Source organism: Echinops telfairi, unplaced genomic scaffold (genome assembly GCF_000313985.2).
Source record: "Echinops telfairi isolate 266 unplaced genomic scaffold, ASM31398v2 ScPeMD7_7420;HRSCAF=8458, whole genome shotgun sequence".
Lineage (NCBI taxonomy): Eukaryota > Metazoa > Chordata > Mammalia > Afrosoricida > Tenrecidae > Echinops > Echinops telfairi.
Genome location: NW_022111320.1, coordinates 38,025,365 through 38,046,946, shown reverse-complemented (window position 1 = coordinate 38,046,946; position 21,582 = coordinate 38,025,365). Strand labels below are relative to the sequence as shown.

Sequence of the window (21,582 nt, the reverse complement as noted above, 5' to 3'; positions counted from 1 at the left end):
CATCTATTTAAAATCATAAGACAAGGACTTGCATAACACTTTTGAATACCCTGTCAAACAGACCCCATTCCCTAATCAAAATCCTCCCTGAAGTCTCTCTGTTCTCACGATCATGAAGGAGTCTCTACCATTTGAACTGTAGGCTTTTTTTTTTGCTCACAAAATTATGCCTGAACAGTAGTTTTCCCCATTTTAATGTTCATCTCAATGATGCCATGATTTCTGGAATAGTTCTGTTTTAATGACAAAGATACTGTTGGTATAATACTATACTCATATATACTATACTCAAATCTATACCAATAAACTGCTATTTTTTATGTTCAAATAACTTCTTATAGAAAATATGAATATGCTATTATATAAAAATCTCTGATAGTCCGCTATTGAACTGTTGCTTTTAGGAAATTAGAAATCCATTACTGCTAACAAATCAGTACATAAATTTAGGCGGAGAGCTCTGATATTAGAAAGAGCCCCCCAAAAGGCTCTCCTGATTGCAATTTTCCAAAAATATATATAATTATATCTTAATTTATCATATCAGCCAAAGGGTTTTTCAATATGCTTAAAATAAGAAGCACCCACGTTGAGACATGTTAGGCCCATGAACTCTTTCACATCTGTCTTCAGGGAAACAACGGACACAGACCTACATTAATATGAAGCAAATTTAAGGCAGGGGAATAATGTTTGCAATTTTATAGATGCTTACATTTAAAGTACACTCCATTGATAGACAAATCGATTTCATTTATCTTGGGGCTTATGGCTGAATATAAACTCATTTTCAGTGTATTACATATGGAAAGGCGCCCATCTTTTAAATATGGCTTGTGTGCAACCTCTATGCATTTTGCATGCCCCGGAAATCAACACCCATATAAGCATGTTGCTTTCTCAGCAACTGCTGCTCACGTGTATATAGAGAGATAGAGAACAGTTAAAATATTTGAGCATGGCTCTGTAAACATTCCTTAATCCTGAACCTCAGTGTTAGGCTTATAAACAGTACTATTCGTTTGGGCAAAAGAAGCTACAAGCCATGAAACTATCAAAACACGGAATGTGAACATAGAATAAATTCACTTTAGTCTCAATCCGAGACTGAATTTAAGTATTACCTTAACTGTTAGCAAAGGACTTTGTATAATTTTATTTTACAGAAAGATAAAATGATATGGGGATATAGTTTTACATTGTTTTTCAAAAGAATGAAAAGAAATGTGGAGTGAATGGTCTTTGTATGATTGTTCTTCCTAGCTCCATAAAGCAGCTCGGATAATGGAATCCATAGAAAAAGATTACGTCAAAGGAATGCTTCTCTAATTTATTTTTAACTAAAAGTGGTGATTTTAAAAATTAGAATTTCCTCTCACATTTAAATTGAAATGTTTTTTTAAAAAGATACTGAACTTAATGTCCTCCTTCCTGTAGGAGGTAGTACATGTATTTATTTGAATTATGTCTCTAAAGTACTCATGCTTAGCATGAAGGTTGTGTATATGAGTGTATGTTTGCATTTGCAGTAGTATATACACCAAAATGACATTAACCTGAGACTCGCTACTCTTTTTAGAATGAGGTCAGAATTAAATCAGAATATCTCCATCTATTTCTCTCATTCATTTAAGTTTTGTGAGAACCTAATTCTCCTCAAAAACTAGTGCCAAGCAGCTCTCATTTCTTCCCATCCACGAAAGAGTTTCTGGGTAAACACACAAGTATTCCCGAACGCAGAATCACATGTGTAATTCTGTTTCCCAGGACTTGCAAAGTTCAAGGAAACACTCATAACCAGTGTCGGTCACCTGTCTCCTTTTTATACCCATGCACAATTCATTCCAGATGCTCTGACTCACAGTCTTTTACCTCTTCCTGTATTGGGCCTGATAGCCCCGAGTTGAACGCCTCCCCAGTTTATTCATTTCTTATCTCCTTATAAATATCCCTGCATTCTGAATAATGATTGCACTGTGGTGGTCACCTAATCTGCTGTCAATTTAAGGATTAAGAGTGTAGGGGTAGAGTCTGGGGTGCTAATCTGGAGATAGCCAATGAGACTTCTGTGTGGGAATGGCCTTCTGCTGAGAATTCTAGTACTTCCTCCTTGGAGGGGGAAGATACTCTCTCTCCTGCTCCCTGGGAGACATTGCAGAAGACAAGCCACAGAGAGACCCCTGCCAGCACTGAGATGCTTACAACGCCACTGGACCCAAAGACTTTCTATCCACTGGTTTGTGATCCTCCTGCATTTGGCTTCATTACATGTGCTTCGTGAGTTTGAAGAGGACTTTATATATTGATATTGGACATACGGGCTAATATCGGACTTATGGACTTGATCTGAACTGGGCTGGGATGTTTTCTCCATGTTAAATTCCTCTTGTATATAAACCTCTTTCTTAAACACATATGTGTGTCCATATGGATTTGTTTCTCTAGTCTACCCAGACTAACACAGCACCATAGTTGGGATTTAGTAAAGATCTCCCTAATCTATTTTCATTTTCAAGCCACAGCTCTGAAACATCCCAGAGACTGTTGGCTCAGCTGCCCAGGTTCCCAGCTATCAAACTCTGAGTCCTTAATTTCCTATGTCAGCTCTTCGGCAATTCCATCCCCCTATCCATCCACGGCATTCTAATGTCCCCACCAACCAAAAGGATGTTTGTTCCCACTGTCAGGGGTGTGCTCATAGGTTATCTCACTACAGGTGCTCTCAATTTCCTCTGATGAGTGTCCAAAACACATCATGCCTTTGCATTTCTATATCGTACAGGGTCTGTGGTGCATAAGCAGAAACCAATAGACACACTCACAGTCACCACCTGTCGGCTCTACCTCCCACCAGCCTACGTTTCTAAAAGACGCACATGCAGCCGTGATGGTCCCTTCTCGGCGAATACTGTGGAGGCACCTTAGGAGAATCCATCAGACTCCCTGAGGATGTCTATTCACATGCCCTGGGCTCATTCTTTATTCCATCATCCCCAATGAGAATTTCTTAGATGAAAATCTGACATTTCTGGGATGGCAGTATATGATTTTAATCAATGCGATAGATGCCATTTTCTCATTAAGCTACCAGCACGAAGCTTAACCACTAAAAGCAAACAAGACAAAAAAACCCAACAAGTTTGAACATGTGATCTTACAGCCCCTGACATCACCACCGGGGCTTCTTAGCACAACCTTAGCACATATACAATGCTCTCAAATATGCATTACATAAATATTTAATATATAAGTTATGGTAACATTTTTCATAATAGTCAAAACTTTTCCCTGAAGTCTCCCTGTGGATTCTAGGCATCTCTGCCCCAAGGCCATGAGGCCTTGCCATTGGTTGACTTTGGCTAACAAAGTGTGAATGACAATGATGATGTAGCCTCAAGTAAATAGTTTAATCTGTATTGTGTGGCTTCACACTGGTTTTCTGCCCCCATGCCTTAAGCAATACCCAGATACACGTTTAATTAAACTCTATCCAGAAATGACGTCATATTGGGCAGAGTCATAGCAAGGGATATGTGTTCGTTGTTGTAACACACTGATATCTGGAAGTCAGCTATTCTAGCAACGTGACTTAGTGCAAACCGAGTGATACAGGCCCAGTCAAATATGTGAGGTAGGATTATTCTGCCCTAGTGTTGGTTATTGCCACTGAAGGACCGAGAGGACAATTCCTCTGATGTCAGTCCGGAGTGTTCTCCAAACAAAGCACTGGCTCCCAGGAACCAGGAACATGGCCTGACGGGGTAGAAAGAGAGATGAGAACTTTATCCTTAGCATTTCCTTGATTCTAATACAGTAGCAGGATTTTAAGGGGGAAAAGGGGGGAGGGTGGCTTACAGGAAGTATTTCCTTTTAACTGTGTCTATTATTTAGAATGTATATGATGATCTCATGTTGCTTATACGTAATTAAAGCCATCGTAATAATAAAGTACTATGTGGCAGGATACAGGGACAGCCACAAATTACTTTCAAGTATTTACCAGAATGGTATCCTAGAAGTATTGATGATATTTCTTTTACTGAAAGCTTTTGATGATTCTAGAGTGTAAACTGACTAAGTTTAATATTAAGGCAGGATATGCATAAACCTCTGTATAATTTCATCTAGGATACCATTTTTGCTTTATGTAACTTTTGTGGAAATTTTCCTTCTCTGATCCATAATTTAGCATGTGTAATTAACACATGTAATGATGTGTTAATGATCTTATTTATACAGCATCTAGCTTCAATGAACACAAAGTGCACTATTTACTTAATTTATACTCTGAACATGCATCTGGAACTATCTTTGGGTTTAAAATACGTATATCACCTCCATGAGAGGGAGGGGATTTCTTTAAAATAACACTTATTTAAAGGCAAGGATTAAAAAAAAATCCAGATATGCAAATACTCCCTTGTATGACAAACTTATTTAAGACTTTTGGTGTAAAATTTAGAATACTAGAAAAGTACTTATAAACATTCACTAGTATTCAGCAGGCTCTTGATGACTACCTAGAACCTCAAATCTGTATTAGCATCAGAAGAACTTAATCTATAAAGAAAGGCTATTTTGCAGTTGCAGCTAATTATACATTTACATGCCTTTGTAATTTGATTCACTTATGGCTGTCTCTTGCACTAATATTCATTACAAAAGCTCCATCTCATATTACTTGACAGAAATGTATTAGCAATGCCAAATGTTTCATAATGTACTCAGACAGTATTACTGTAAACAGAATTTATGGTAATTATTGCTATTTAAACACACCTATGATTTCTTTTGGTCTGCTTTTTAAAACTGGCAGTAAAATTTACAAGCACTAGAGATCAGAACTATCTCCCTTTTAAATACGTTTTGTGTTAACATCACTGTCATATTATGCAGATTACAACTATCATATGATGCAGATAGTTGCATCAAATGATCATACTAGCCTCACACATCTAGAGAACTGATCGATCAATATTCATAGTCAGAGAAAAGAAGAAGAGTAAAAATAATCAAAAAGAACAAGCTTCTCACATGAAGAGGAGCAAGGGACCTCCAGAGGATACACTGATGGTGAGGGACAGGCAGCCTTATCCTTACTGGGAAACAACCGGAAGTGAACGACAGGAAGTGTGGTTGGGCAGGGGAGTCGCATGGTGCTTGGGCGAATATGAAAGTATGTACACGGGAAAGAGATACTACCCAGTATAGAAGGTATACTGGATCCTACGAGGCCTGTCTGAATCTCCTCTTTGGGGTTTTGCATTCGGCTCCAAGCTTTAGAGAATATCTTGCTAATATTCTTTAGTGGAAACTGCACTGTGAAACAGGCCGCTGCTTTATCTAAAGTGATCTGGGAGAGGCCCAGGGTCAGTTATTGATTGATTTGGATAGATGAAGGGGTGCTGGTGGTGTGGTGCCCTCCAGAGCCTGGGTGGCATATGGTGACACAGTTATCTTTTCCAGAATGGCTCTACCCGTTAGCATTTCCATCAACAAAGAATAAATGTTCCGCATGCTCTCCCTCATCAGCACTTAGTAGGGCCAGTACTCATTATTTTATTTTAGTCTCTTTTGTCACTGAGCCATAGTATCCCATTGTGACTTAATTTACATTTCTCTCAAGGCCAACCATACTGATATCTTTTCATGTGCTTATCTGCCATCATGCATTCTTTGGTGAAATATCTGTTTTCAGCCCTTTGAACTTTTCCCAGTGTCTAATTGGATTATTTGCCATGCTACCCTTGAATGTGAACTGTTCTTTATAGGTACTGAATCTAAGAACTCTATCAAATGTAGGAATAGAAAATATTGTGCTGTCAATGTCTTGACTCATCACAACTTTACAGGACACAGTGAAACTGCCCACGAGATCTTACAATCTTCCTCTTAGGAAGCAGAGGGCAGGTCTCCCCACTTCCCCCTCCTTTGCTCCCCCCCTTCTACACACACCTCTCAATGGTTGGGTGGGTTCTCATCGTCCTGTCATTGGCAGTCAAGCTCTTAATGATTGCACACCATGGCCTCTTTTCATCAATAGTGGTGAGGATACGTTCAAAAGGGTTGGGTCCTACTGGGTCACCCTCTTATCATTTCTACATCGCAGGCTGTTCTAGTATCCAGGATAGCTTTTGTAGGAGGTCAATAAAACAAAAATTCTATAACAACAACAAAAATTTAAACTGCCAAAGAACTTACCCTTTGGCCAGCTCGAGTTCCTGGGTCTCGTGTTATCCTTATTTATCTCTACCTTCAAATTTCTCTGATAGTTGGTCTATTTTGTCCAGGATTGATAACAGTAATTAGCAAGTAGTGTAGGGTGGAATGAGTGTAGTCTATCTTCTCTGGAATCAGAAGGTCTTGTGGCCTGTTTGTCACTAGATTTATTTCTAGGGTTTCTTCTATTTGGGGTGTTACTGGGCCATGTCTTTACCATAATCAGCTTGCTCAGCAAGATTCATTCTAAACATTGCTTGCTTTGATCCCTATTGGGGCATGAAAGGGATATTCTTTATTATGAAGGGTAGGCTTACCATAAAAGTAGAGCAAACTGGGAGAAAGAAACAGATTTGATCAAGGCTACCAGCAACAAATGCACATTTATTCTCACCTTTCTAATATGCAAAAGGCCCAGAGTTATCTGGCATTGAACATCTGGCAGGTGTTGTCCAAGGAGCCCTTGTCGCATAGTGGATTTTGCACTAAGCAGCTACCTGCCAGTCCAGCTGTTTGAACCCACAGTTACTCCATGGAAGGAAAGGAGAGTGTCTGCTCTAGTCAAGGTATAGAGTCTTGGAAACCCAAAGAGCTATTTACTCTGTCCTGTAGGGTAGATTTCAATCAAAAGCACCTTGATGGCAGTGGGTGGCTACACTGTGTTCACTCTACCATTTTCGCACTTGATATCTATCACTTCCACCCTAGGGCTTCCTTCTTACAGAGGACAGCTTTTTATAGGATTTGTCCCTATTAGGAGAGTCCTGGGGGTTAGCATCACTTTCCTGCTACAAAATTGCAAAACCCAGTGATACTAATGATCACAATAGTAAACAGAATAGCGACCTTGCTACCATTTTAGAGTACCTGCTGTGTAACAGGCATCGTGATGGGACCTTAATCATCCTCCTCACTGCAGTTTATTATTTGACCAAAGCCCAAACCCAATCCAAACCAGGTGCTCTCTAATCCATTTTGACTTGTCACAAACTTAGAGTTGAACTGAATTTAAACCTTGCAAACCAACCTTACACTAAGTAGTCCAGCATTTTATGCCAGCCCCCCAGGGGCTCCTTATTATTTGACAAATGTAGAAAGTTACTAAACAGAGATGAGAGATGTCCATTCTGATTCCACAGCTCGTCTACCTTGCCCCAAGAATTACATTTAGCATCCTCCACCACCACACTATTTTGCTTCCCCATTTTCCTTATATCTTTAGGCATACTTCATTTCTACTTTGGTTTTTTTCTCTGAAACCAGACTCAAAATTCCTTGATGACAATGGATTCTTTTAGGTAGCAAGGAAGCCACCAGACCCAGGGCGGTCAAATGCTTTACTTTCATAGCTGTCAGTTTTGAGGCTGACTGGGGGGAAATAAAAATGTATCTAGAGAGGCACAAATCTAGCCAGTGCCTGGCTGAGTGGAAGGAAAGCTCAGTGACTAACGCGGCTAATCTGACTGATGATCAAGACTTGACCATGCATATATCTCAGCATCCAACTTGAAATGAGGTGTCACTTCCTGCATTAATTTATAGCTACATATGAAGAAATGGAGTCAAGTGTCATAAAGGCAAGCACAAGCCTTTCAAACACACATATTTCAGAGACTCATATTTGATGATGATGCCAGATAAAGGCTCACATCAGTCATGCCACTGCCTCCATTCCTGATTACAGAGTACACGTTGTCCATTTCTCTGAACATGATGACATGTTATCAAAAGATGATAAATGCCCCTGCAAACAGGTAGGACTTTTTAAAAATGCTTGCAATGTTTCTTTCTGGTTTTGCAACAACAAACATCTTGCATTTCCTACAGAAGAGCTGTGCTGTGAAAAACAAAAGATTCTAGCCATCAAGAGAGCTTAAATGTAAAAGAGATAAAAATCAGAAGATATATGGATTGGAATAGACCTTAAATCCCATTGAGTACAACCACAGTCCCAAGCTGGACACCCTCCATAGTCAGGGGATTGAAGCAGCAGGTGCCAGACACCCTATTCCTACTCTGAAAAGGAGCTTCCATTTTAGTGAAATTAGCAGACAATTAACAGCACATTAAAAAAAAAATATATCTACTCTCATGTTGGAGAGTCCAGTACTTGGTATCCAAATTAAGTCCTTTTCAACACTGATTTGGATTTATATGCAGTTTTTACCCATTAGCCATGGTTATGTTATCCAGGAGCCCTGGGTGCATAATAGTTAACCAACCATTTGGCTGTGAAGGGAAAGGTCATTGAGAGGAATCCCCCCCTCCCCCACCAACTGCACCACAGCAAGAGGTGAGAGTGCTGCTTCCAGATTCCAGGAAGAGATCATAGGCTGGGAACTCCTACGAGGGCGCGCTCTTCTGGCCAATAAGCCCACTATGAGTTGAAATCAACTTTGTGGCACAAAATAACAATGCCAGTCACTCACTTCAACCTTAATATCAAACCGCACACAATTTTGATTCTCCTGCATGGTGACACATTACATATTTGAGGCGAGTTAGCATTGTACCATGGCAAAATGCCTACAGTATGTTCTACAGTATTTTCTTATATGACAAACATTGGGGGCCTTCCTTTACCACTCTGGTCCTACACGCATGCTCATTTTCTCTGCAAATGCAGTGGTCTGCAACCCATCTCCTTTGCTCATAATCATACTTATGAGAATCCAAGTATGCAAGTGGGCTTTCAAAGGAAGGGGAACACATGGGTATTTGATGAGCACTGTCCGTGTTACAAGAGCTCAGACACATGCAATACCATCACTCTCCACACTCTCACACCCATGCCTTTTTGACACACCTAAAAGGTGAGGAAATGCAACCCATATTTTCCGAGAAAATTATTTTAAATTAAAATGTATCTATGAAGTAGATAAGCTTAAAGTGCGGAAATAGATATGCACACATATTTGTAAGCACACATTAAACAACATTCTATTATAATAGAGTGAAGAACATCTGATTAAAGAAAGAGAATCAAATTTGCTCCCAATCACTGTACCACAAACATGCCTGGAACTGCAGGTTTGGTGATTAAAACCAACCAGCCCTTCTCCAGGAACGAGGATGAAGTTAAATACTCTGGTAAAGATTTTTTTTTTTTTTGTTAGAGCACAACTTATATATTTCAAATGGACAAAACATTAGTATCATGTACAGTGTCTTAAGATAACTTGCCCTTGAATGGGAGCTTCCTGTCCAGTACTTTGAGGTCTACAAGACGTTATCTAAAAAATGTACTACCGTGGAAAATGACTGCTTAAATTGAATGGGGGAGGGGAGGGCCTGTGGTTTTCTTGGTGATTAATTGCTGTAACACTGTCCTTCGGGCGGCTGAGGGAGGTTCATATTTTCTTTAGACATCATTAGGGCCGGAGCTCTTGCAGGACAACTTTGATGCTGTAGGAATTCTGCCATTTTGCTAGCACTGATATGGCTCTTGGGTCCACCACTCCATTAGAACTATTAACTCCATTCATATTAATTTTTGTGACAAATCTTACAAAGGGGGGTGCTTCTGGGTATTTAGGTCCACATTCTATTTTAAGGCTGTATATCCGGTTTTCATAAATTGTTCTTGGAGGCCCAATTATCATCCCTGTCCATCTTGTAAGTGTCATGTCTTCGTCATCTTCTAGACCCCAGCGAACTGCCATCTCCTACTCTTTTCTGGCCTTCTTCGAGTTCTTCCAACAGTCGGAAATTGCGAGGGACTTTTACTCCCGAGCCCGTGGTGCCTGCCATCTTGCGTCACTGTCGCTGGAAGGCCCTCTGGTAAAGATTTACATTCTCCACAAAAACCTAGGCAGGGTCTCCATGAGTTTTAATTAGGTCAATAGCAGTGGGGTTTTGAAGTTATAGCATACATTGGTGGTTCACAGCCTTGCAGACTTGAGGCAACATGCCTAACACTCAGGATCAGACCTCTGGGGGTTTAGCTGCCATATCTAGTTCTGGTTCCAGCATGCTACTTGACATTGGCCAAGGATTTAACCCCTCTATTCATAAAGGGACCCTGGTGGTGTAGTTGGTTACACATAGGGCTGCTAACCTCAGGTCAGCAATTCAAAACCAACCATTCAATGGGAGAAAGAAGTCATCTAGTCCCATAAAGATTTAGAAACTCACAAGGGCAGTCCTATCTTGTGCTACAGGGTCACTGAGTCAGAATTAATTTTCTGTTGTTGTTGTTAGTTTTGTATCCTTAGCCACTAATTAAGAATAACTCAGAACCTTGGTTATATTTTTGCATGAATTCAATGAATTAATCCATGTGGAAGCATTAGTGTGCCTGCCTCGTAGTTTTCTAGCTGTTTAGGCTGTTATTATGATTAAAATGTGAATTTTTAATTTCTAAGTCAGGCTTGTTTAAGAGGTGCCACTCAGCTACACTGGAAGTGATTGGAGATTTTGTGTGTGTGTGTGTGTGTGTGTGTTACATTTTAATAATTAACTTACCAATTTACATTATTATAACCTCTCCAGCTTGAAAAGCTTCTTTTATATGATTCTTTAACTCTATGAAGGGACAGAATTTTATGAGCTATATTTTTCTCCCTTTCCCTTTTGTGCATGAGCAAGCTATTCCTCCCTGCTTATCATTAACTTCAAGGGCCATTGAGTAATTTATTCATAAGAAATGTGCTAATGTTCCAGGCAGTCAAGGTAAAAAAGGAAACACAGTAAGTTATCATTATGATAAAGAAGGAGGGAGGCCAGTTTCATGGGAAGCTAATATTCCTTTGCCTTTTCGGTGTTGGCCTGCCTCTACATATCTAGAACAGAACCTTCTACCCAGCTACCATCAAGGCAAAACTCCTACCCTTGTTCTAGTGCAGTTGGCTCTCTGGACAAGACTTAAAAAGCATCCCCCAATTATCCTGGTTCTCAGCCTCCTGCTTGTTCAGTGTTACCGCTCTGTAGAAACAGGACAGAAATGGCATTAAGGAGATTGCAGTTGAAATAGACTTGGACGCAATGGGCTTTTTGCTCCTGCAATCTTGGCTGTTTTCTTAGGCCAGGGTTTTCAGAGCATGAATAAATCTATTCAGCTTTGGCTCTCAAGAAAGTTTCAGCAGTGTTTTTTTTTGTTCGTTTGTTTTGGCTTTTTTTGGCTGTTGTTTAATCTCTCCAAAGCCATCCAAAAGCATTACCTGAAGGACTTTGAATTGGATTTCCAGTCCCAGAGGATGCTGCCATTGCTGCTGGAGTCGGCTGGAAGCCCTAGCGTGTAACAAGCACATTTGCAGCTAGTCTATTAATAAACTGATGAAAGCTCACCAGTTAAAAGCTGAAGAATGCGCTTAATGCTCTCTCTTTCTTTTAATGGACTGAAACCTGTTAAAACACTGCTAAGACATTTTGTTCTTGCAGTCGATAGAGAGATAAGAGCGCGCGCGCGCACACACACACAGGGGCGCGCGTGCATGCACAATCAAGAACTGAATTTCACAGGGCTCTGCCCCACCGACCATGGCTGCAGAGTGGCAAATCTTAGGGTCTATAGGCTTTAAGGAGCCCCCCCAGAAAGGCCAAAGATGGAATGTAAGATGTTACACTCAGCTAGACCGCCTATGACTACCTTATCAAGTTTTCGTAGGGCCATTAAATCCAGAGAGCCAAAACAAAAAAGACACACTTGGCCCATAGTCAAAGAAAGCCGGTATAACAAAGAGAAGATTAAAATGGCACAACAGATGTCTGAGAGCTCTTGTATCAAGGTGCATGCTCTGAAGGGCTCTTCTGGGGGCTCTAATGCTGAGACTGGCTTATTGAGCACAAACATGAGAGAAGTGAGGGAATGGAGTTTTAAAGACTTTCCTCATTCATTAACATCCCAGAAGGGCTATTTCCATCTATTTTGGGATCCATGATGTCAAGCCAACCAGGAGATGCAGTAATTTCAGTGATATTTTGATAGAGTGACACCTGTCAGGATTCAGCTTGACCAGTCAACACTGTGGTCTTCCTTTCCAATGAACAAAGCTCAAGTATTTGGCTCATCCCTAACTGGAATTGTTTCTGACTTTGATGGGCTCTAACCCTCCAAAAAAGATCACAGAAAATCGTGATCCAGAAGTTGATGATTGATCCTCTGGTTCGGTCAGATGTGGCCACAGTGCCAAGGACAACTGGGTCTAATAGTTTGGGGGGCCTACTTCTAGCTTCATCCCATCCTTATCTGATTTGGATCATGAATTGCTCTGACCGCATGAGGCTATTTACTCTTGGTATATGGTATATGCCCCTAAACTTCTTTTGCTCAGACCGATAGATCTGCTGTTTTGTTACCTTAACTTAATTTGAGTTCTTGCTTGCCTTAGCTGTACTTACCAATAAGTCCCTCCCCTAATTTCTCCATATCTTGTTGCTCTGCCAATTCTTTTACTGCCTTCCCAGTCCACTCTTTCACATTGTATTTTGCAAAGATTTGTTGTTGTTGTTATGCTGCTGGTGGTGGTTAGGTACCGTGGACTTGATTCCCACTCAGAGAGACGCTATGAAGAGCAGACTGAATCACCACCAGGCCCTGGGCCATCTTCACACTTATTCTGATGTATGAACCCATTGTTCCCTCTGCGCCTCTACTTTACCTTTTCCATGGGCTGGTCTCTCCTGAAAAATTGTTCCAGTATGTGAAACTAAGTCTCCTTATCCTTGCTTCTAAGGAGCTTTCTGGCTGTTAGTCTTCCAAGACAGATTTGTTTATTCTTTTGGAAGTCCATGATACTTAACAATATTCTTTGTCAGCACCATAATTCAAGAGCACTGATTCTTCTTTCATCTTTCTTATTTAATATCCAACTTTCACATGTATATGAGGAGATTGAAAATGCCCTGGCTTGGGTCAGGTACACCTTCGTGCTCAAAATAACATCCTTGCTTTTCAATTCTCTAAAGAGGCCTTGTGCAGCAGATTTACCTAATTCAATACATCTTTTGATCTCCTGATTGCTGCTTCTATGAGCATTGATTGTGGAGGGAAGCAAGACAAAATCCTTGACAACTTCAATCTTTTCTCCATTTATTATGATGTTACCTATTGATCCAGTTGTAATGATTTTGGTCTTCCTTATATTGAGTTGTATGTATTCCATACTGATGGCTGCAATCCTTGATCTTCATCAGTAAGTGCTTTAAATCCTCCTTACTTTCAGCAAGCAAAGTGTGTCATCTGCATATCACAGGTTGCTAATGAGCTCTCTGTGTTAGAGACACTCATATGGGTTGTAAGTGAGCACTTTATATCAAAGAGCAATTGTATATTGAGAACACATCCAAGTCTAGTTCAGATCAAGTCCATAAATTTGATCTTAGCCCATATGTTCAATACTAGTCCATAAATTCCTCTTCAGACTCACATAGCACATGCAATGATGCCGAATGCAGGAAGATCACAAGCTGGTGGGTGAATAGTCTTGTGGATCCAATGCTGGTGGAAGTGTCTCAATGCTGGCGTGGGGTCTCTACATGGCTCCTCAACAGGAAAGTGAAGCAGAGAGTGTATTCCACCTCCAGGGAGAATGAGAAGAAGTTCCCAGAATCTTCATGAGAAGGCCGCCCACAAGGAAATATCATCAGGCTATGATCTGACTGACAAGCTAGACACCACCCCTTCATAATTAATACCATCAAGTTGACATGAGACTATGTAACTAACAGACCTTTCTCCAAAGATATACATAGAAATAACTCCCATCTCATATATGCTTCATATACCATGTGTTTGACACTTTGTCATCAGGAAGTGAATTCTCTAAACATAAGCAAGATATTGTGCCTGTTTCAACCAAAATTTGGGTGGAAAGGTCTTGTGACTCTCAAGCCTAGTTCATAAAAGACAATATAGCTCCAGCCTGGCTATGTTTCTAGTGTAAATTGTCATGTAACTGCAACCACACTGAAGATCACCCCCACTTCCGAGTACCAAAAGTCACCAACTTCCTCTCAAGCACTAGAAGCTGCAATAATACATGTATGAGTATTTATTTTTTGAGGATTGTTTGGATTTTATGCTACCAAGTTTTTTACGCATACAGATATTTGAAGGCCTAACTCTGACAAGATATATATAGCCCATAAACCAAAATATAGTCTGTTATCTATTTTAGTAAATAAAATTTTACCAAAACAAAGCCACACTTAGGTTTACGTAGTTTCACACCACAATGTGAGAGGTCAGCAGTTGGGACAGAGTACATGACATAAGACTTGAAAAGGCTAACTAGGGACTATTTGGCCCTTTTTATATGAAGGATGCTGAATTTCAAACTAGGCAAATGGATGATATTTTAAAAACTTATCCTATTAGATTTTTATCATCTTGTAACTTACTATGTCAGTATTCATATTCTAGTTAGCTATATAGATAGTAATTGATTTTCCTGATGTGACTGTTGGCTTGAGTATGGGATAAAAAGCACAGGACTAAAAGGTGCTCATCGACCATACCAGGTGGTGAGACATACTGGACTCAACGTTCTATTCTCCTTTCTGTAATAAGAAAATGATGGATAAAACTGGAAAATCCTACATTGGAAGGTATTTTTAATAAGGTGAAGCAATAACATTCTTATATTTATAAGTGAAGGCAAAAATTCACAAGGAAGCCTTCAGTGTAATGTAATCAGGTGACATGCTCACAAATCCAATGGGCTTGATTTGTGGCTTCGAAAGGAAGGACTATCTGAGAGGCAAGTCTTGCTTGATTCCTTTCTTACTCCTGGGCTTAAATATAAATCTGCAATGCACAATACTGGAAATTGTTCACTCTCCTGTCTTAACGACAGATTATTATGACAGATAATCATTAAAGAGATGAAAATAATCTGTTTTATGACTGATTATTACTCTAAAAGGAAAAGACTTCCACTCAGTGGATCTGATAAGCATGAGAAGAAAATCGTTCTAACATTGATTCAAACACAGTTATTAGAACATTGGTTTTGTTACACACAGGCATATAATCTGGCTAAGATTTCAAGTTACCTTGAAATAAGAAACTGGTTCAATCACTGTTGATAGAGCAAGGCGCTTAAAACCAAAAAGCTTTTAAAGATACTGTCATCTCTAAAGATGATGGGTTTCCCCTCTTCCTGGGCCACAAAAGTCAACAAAAACGCTCAGAGTACTCATAAGGATATTTTCCCACCATCTTTGGCATTTGGAAGATTTATGATATTACTCCTAAGAAAGAAACAACTATGCTTTCTGTCCTAGCTCTGACAGCCATAGTCAGAACGATACACTTTTGGAATATTTACTTTTTTAGACGTTAAAACTGGGTTTCAGAATAACGTATTTACATCTTTACACATATGTGAATATGTGTAATAGTGTTCTGAGGCCATAATGAAAATTTTAGACTAAAGTGTTTTCCCTACTTAATATGTTAATAACACATGTTATAGGGGAATTTGACTTTTGAATTTTAGATTATATTGCTTTATAATTAAATATCACTCTATATTGAACAGAGTCGTAAGTGGTACAAGACGTTAAGTGCTCAACTACTTGACAAAGAGCGATGTTTCAAAACCGTCCAGATACCCTTCAGGAGACAGGTCCGGCACTTCAGAAAAGTCATGACCTTGAAACCCTATGGAGCAGTTCTACTCTGTTCTGAAGGGATGTCACAACTGACTGGACAGCAACTAACCAGGAAACATACTGAGCTAAAATGTTGTAGTGGCACAGGATAATAGATGCATCCATGAAACAAACCTCTACATAACGTAACCACACATCTTCATCAGATAACATATTCTCATATTAGAAAATTAATATTGGATTGCACACAAAAAATAGAGGTTAAAAAATTGTATTTGAGACTTGAGTATTGTTCTTCCAGCAATCTATTTTATAGAAAGCATTTAAAAAAAATGAAATAGAAGCAGAAATATCAAGGGGGAATGGGGGAATGGGAAACTTCTAAATTATCTACAATAAGCTTGACACAGAGAGACCCAGTCATATGTGAAACTATTTTCTTGGACAAAGTTATAACAGAATGATTCCTGCTGGCATAATGTGGACCAACAAAAATTTGGTTGCCTCTTGAACCAGCTCCACACAGGTGAAATCCACAATAAACTTGTGAAGAGCACAAATGATGGATAAACACACATGACTCTCTTTACAGGTCCAAAGGCTGATACGCCAAGGCAAGTATTGACAGCAGCATGCTTAGAAGTATGGGGTTTCACTAAATATCAGAAGCTATCCCGAGTCATCAATACACTCAGTAATTAATGAAAAGGATCTGTGAAAAGGAAGACCTTGAACAAGATGTATTGACTAAGTGGGAGTCCCTATGGGTCAGGAGTGACTTAATGGCACCCTACAAGCTGATAGCAGCTTGAGTAATCAGCTGATATAGTCAATTAGCAACTCAAAGCTGGCTAGTGCTAAGAAGGATTTTTTAAAATCATTTTTCACTGGGGGCTCATACAGTTCTAATCACAATCCATACATCCATCCACTGTGTCAAGCACAGTTGTACATCAAAACATTCTTTCTCTATGTGAGCCCTTGGTATCAGTTCATTTTTCCCCCCTCCTTCCTCCACCCTCCCTTCCTCATCAACCCTTGATAATTTATAAATTATTATTTTTTCCATGTCTTACACTGACTGATGTATCCCTTCACCCACTTTTCTGTGGTCTGTCACCCTGGGAGGAGGTTGTATGTAAATCCTTGTGATCAGTCCGTCATTGCTCCTCCCACCTTCCCCTTCCCCTCCTGGTATCACTATTCTTACGCTTGGTCGTGAGGGATTTATCTGTCCTGGATTCCCTGTGCTTCCAGTTCTTATCTGTACCTATGTACATGCTCTGGTATAGCCGGATTTATAAGGTAGAATTGGGGACTGACAAGGACTTTTAAAAATTAAAATTGTGGTTGCCTCTCAGTAAATAATAAGGATAAACAGAATTGACCCCCAGTTAGTTCCCATCTTGCCCCTTCTTGTGAGTTTAGATGTTGTTGTTGTTGGTTCTATTGTGACTTGGAACCCTTATCTGTTTTGAAGTAGAATCATTCCAGAGACATGTCTTGGCTGTAATCTTTCCAGAAGCAGAGCCCTGGCCTTTCTCCAAGATCGACCCCCATCCAGCCATGGTGCCACTGGGTAGATTACAAACTGAGTACAAACCATTTACGCCAACTAGGGATTTTTCATCTTATTAAATATTGTTGATCGTGGGTAAATTCTTTAACTCTGAGCCTGGTTTGTTTACCGGCAATTGAGAAGAATATCTTATAAGGTCAGATGCCTCATCCATCTTCTTTATGGGCTCTTGCTTCTAGGTATCTCGTTGTTGCCTTTTGTTCTGTGCTTTCCAGTGAAATATGGTGTTGCAGGACAGGGCTACATCTAATGAGTGGCCAATGCTGAGCACTAGCTAAATGGCAGTTAAACAAAACATTGCACCAAAGGAGTTATTGTAGGCTCAAAAATTCTTGAAATTAGTTTAACATATTCATCTCCCTGTCTGCCTCCTTTTATTTGAAAAACCGAAAACCAGAACAAACTCACTGCCATCCAGTCAATACTAACTAATAGTGACCCCCTCTAGGTCTCTGAGACTGTAACTATTTATGGGAGTAGAAAGCCCAGTCTTTCTCCCTCGGAGAAACTGGTAGTTTCGAACTGCTGACCAGGTGGATTGCATCCCAACACATCCAAACACCACCCCAAAAAGTCATTATTATTGCTGTAGATCTTCACATCATTGTACTTGCTATGTTCTCCTGGCAAATCATTTCCTACTCTGGATTTTCTTTACTGTTCAAATCTTGTTTTCTTAAGCAGATTGGAGATTCCTTGAGGGTTAAATTTCTCTTCTGCATCTTCAACTTCATTGCTGTAAGACCTTATTATTGTGAAAGGTTGAATAAATGGAGAAATAAACAGTCTCCAGTTCTTGACTCTGATTCCCATATCTCTGACAATTTCAGAGAAGGTTAGGGAAGTTTATTTTCTTCCCACAAATTCATTTACTGTATAGGCAACATGACACCAAGGTATTAACTTCCCCTTGGCTTTATTTAATTTTCGAGTGTTAACAGCAAAACAGAGGATTGAATAAGAAGTGAAATAAGGTCGTAGGTGGGTCAAAATCATTTCTGCTATGCACATTCCGCATAGTGATCTTTACCTGAGAGATTGGCCAAGCATCCATTGTTGGTATGAGGGTGACTGATCAGAACAGTTACAAAGCAAAAGTAAGAAAAACTGCAGTATAGGGCTGTGCACTGGCAGACTAGCAGAGACTTCTACCCCATCGAGTTAAATATGATCTCTAGCCTTGAATTTAACCTGAAACCAATGTCACAACTTAAAGTTGGATAAATTGTCAATCTGACTCAATAGAGCTTTAAAGGGTGCTCTCAACTCTTATTAGAAACTGAAGAAGCACAGTAATTTAATGATGAATCTGAATGCAATTATGATAATTAAAATAGCAACTTAATTTCATGCTCTCTTTGGGAAATGCTCAACCCCCTGGTTACAAATTCAAGTTCTGAGTTATACTACTTAATATCTTTGATTTGTATTAAAAAGTAGCTAAGTGTATTCTAGTTCAATTAATAAAGGGTATTGACTATATTCATTGAAATTTTTACTGTATATTTTGGAGTATGTTAGCTTTGACTGCTAATAGAATTCTTATGATGATCTGCCTGATTAAAAAATACCAAATGATGTAGGATAAAAGTTTATAAGGCCTATGATCCATCCATGAACTTACAATTCCATGAGATTAACAAGCAGGAATCTAGACAGCTATAATAGATAGTAGGGCAGTGTTAACAGAGTCCTAGAGGCCTATGATCCATCCATGAACTTACAATTCCATGAGATTAACAAGCAGGAATCTAGACAGCTATAATAGGTAGTAGGGCAGTGTTAACAGAGTCCTAGGAGGCCTATAAATGGCTCTGTTTGAGATTGCATTCCCACATGCATCGGTGTACAACATGTACAACCTTCTGTGGGTCAATAGGAGATAGATACACTGGATGGTATGAGGTATACGAAAGATTTTTCTAGGACAAAGAATGTCTGTGCCTAGCTTTCAAATTGCAGATAATTGTGTTAGGCTGTAGGTAGGGGAGACCTGGAGGACTGTCAGAATTGTTGGTCTAAGATCAGACCACCAAACCCAAATCCAAGCTCACTGCCATTAGGTTGATGCTGACTCATAGCTCCCCCATAGGACAGGGTACAACTGCCTGTTTAGTTTCAGAGACTTAACTCTTTACAGGAGCAGAAGGATCTACTTTTTCCCAAGACTGGAATACCAAAATACTTGAAATCATCTTCAGGAGTTTAAAATTCATAAAAAGATAAAATAAATGTGTAATTTCAGTTCAAGCAAGTGGTTTAGTTAATCCCAATACATTCTTAATTTAGGATTTTACAAAGAACTCAGTAGATACCACCTACCTCCAGCCTGTGTGGAATGTACTGCTAACCAGACTTTGTTTTGCATTTCACGTACATGACAGCTAACATAAACCCACTTTGGAGACAAAGCTCTCTAATGGTCCACATGTTTCTTACAGGTGTTCATTTGACATTCTGTCACAATTGATCAGTGTTCATTTCTTTCATTCAGACTGCTAACTTGAAAAAATTGTAATTTACAGGGGCAATAGTTCATCACTCTATAAGCTTTTGTCTACTCAATAGCTATAAGTAGCATAAAAATGAGGAGAGAAATCCACATGAGTGATAAAATACCTTGTGAACACATAGAGAGACACAGCTGTTTCCAGATGTGTGGCATCTGCAGAGAAAGGAACTGAGACTTTTAAACTTAATTTAAATTTAATTTCTGAAACTTCACCCAGATGTCTTGACTTTCATAGATACTGGTTGGGTGGTTCAGCTTATCATTTATGTTATAGAGTTGATACTTCTGTGAAAGACAGTCCAGTAGCCATATATACATTGTGTGCACATACACACCTGTACATACTCATCTCAGTTGCTTTAGGACTATGATATAAGGTTTTATGTTGGGTTGTCAATTAAGTTTCCTCTTACCTAGCACACCATTCACTGATACCCTAGCACAACTGAATGATAAGACCATTAGGACATTAGACAGAGGCAGGGGGGATGTCCAGATCAAGGGTCATATCAGGGCTGAGAAATCATCAATACAGACCTGAACAAAGAGAAGTCGTTCCGGACAAGTTAGGGGCAAGTTAATTAAATGTTTGGCCAATATGGCCTGAGAAGGATGCTATAAATATCCAGATGACCCGTGACAGAAAAAAAGGAGCCCCACCCCTGCTTTTTAGATCTTAGGGCTTCATGCATTCATTATGTTGAAGAAGACAACACTTGCCTGTCAAAATGAAGAATTCATTTGAAAAATCGTCTGTGAATCAAAGAGTTGTTCTATGGAATGTCAGCAGAGCCCTGAGAGTCCAGTGGTTAAGCATCTGGCGGCCAGTCAAGCAGTGAGTGATCTGAACCCACTGGCTCCTCCGGGGGAGAAGGATGTGTAGTCTGCGTTCACAGAGACTATAAGCTCAAGCAAACTCATTGCTGTCTTAAAAGACGGGGGAGTTCTTCCATGTCTGAGAGCAGTGGTTCTCCACCTTCCTCACGCCGCGGCCCTTTCACACAGCTCCTCATGCGGTGGTGACCCCCAATCATAACATCACTGTCATTTTGCTACTGTGATGAATCGGGTGACCCCTGTGAAAGGGTTGTTGGATCCTCAAAGGGGTCGCGACCCACAGGTTGAGAACTCCTGTCCGAGAGAATTGCTATGAGTTGGAAAGGATGCCCCATGGTGGTTATCTGGGGTAAAGCCTTTATCTATATTCAAGCTTAAATTCTGAGCATTGGCTATGGGGAAGGTATCTGTTGGGAACCCTATCTCCAGATAGGTTCAGCCTCCATTTCTTTCTTTCTGACCTTTTTCAAAGCAATGTGAAAAAGCATTGGCCCTTAGTCGGAGTGTGTTTGAAGTGGATTATTACCATTTCCCCACAACTTTACCCTCAAGGACTTGGGTGGACATGGCCTTGATAGGACTTGGGGTCATGAAGGAAGACCTGAGTGCCTCAGACCAGTCAAGTGAGTTTTCCATCTGAAAGAGTGCTTGCATTCCATTGGTAAACTCTTCCCCACTGCTTTAGTCCTGCCTGGAACTGGTGGTGGATCCATCTGCCACCCTCATGAGATTGTGCCAGTTTGTCCCATTTAGGCCTGAGTTTCCACAATCTTTGGACACCACTGGGACCTCCAGCTGATGGTCTCCCTCATCCAGTTGATTTGTCTTTGTCCTGATTAAGAATCAATACCTGCGACTCTATAAATTATATCTGAATTGG

General features: G+C 39.9%; 1 protein-coding gene and 1 pseudogene across 5 annotated transcripts in view; both read right to left on the bottom strand.

Moving 5' to 3' along the window:
* The window catches only part of ZNF385D (zinc finger protein 385D), an 849,687-nt gene that overhangs the window by 54,200 nt on the left and 773,905 nt on the right, over positions 1-21,582 (bottom strand). The window lies entirely within an intron of this gene.
* On the bottom strand, positions 9,529-9,988 carry LOC101653460 (annotated as a pseudogene).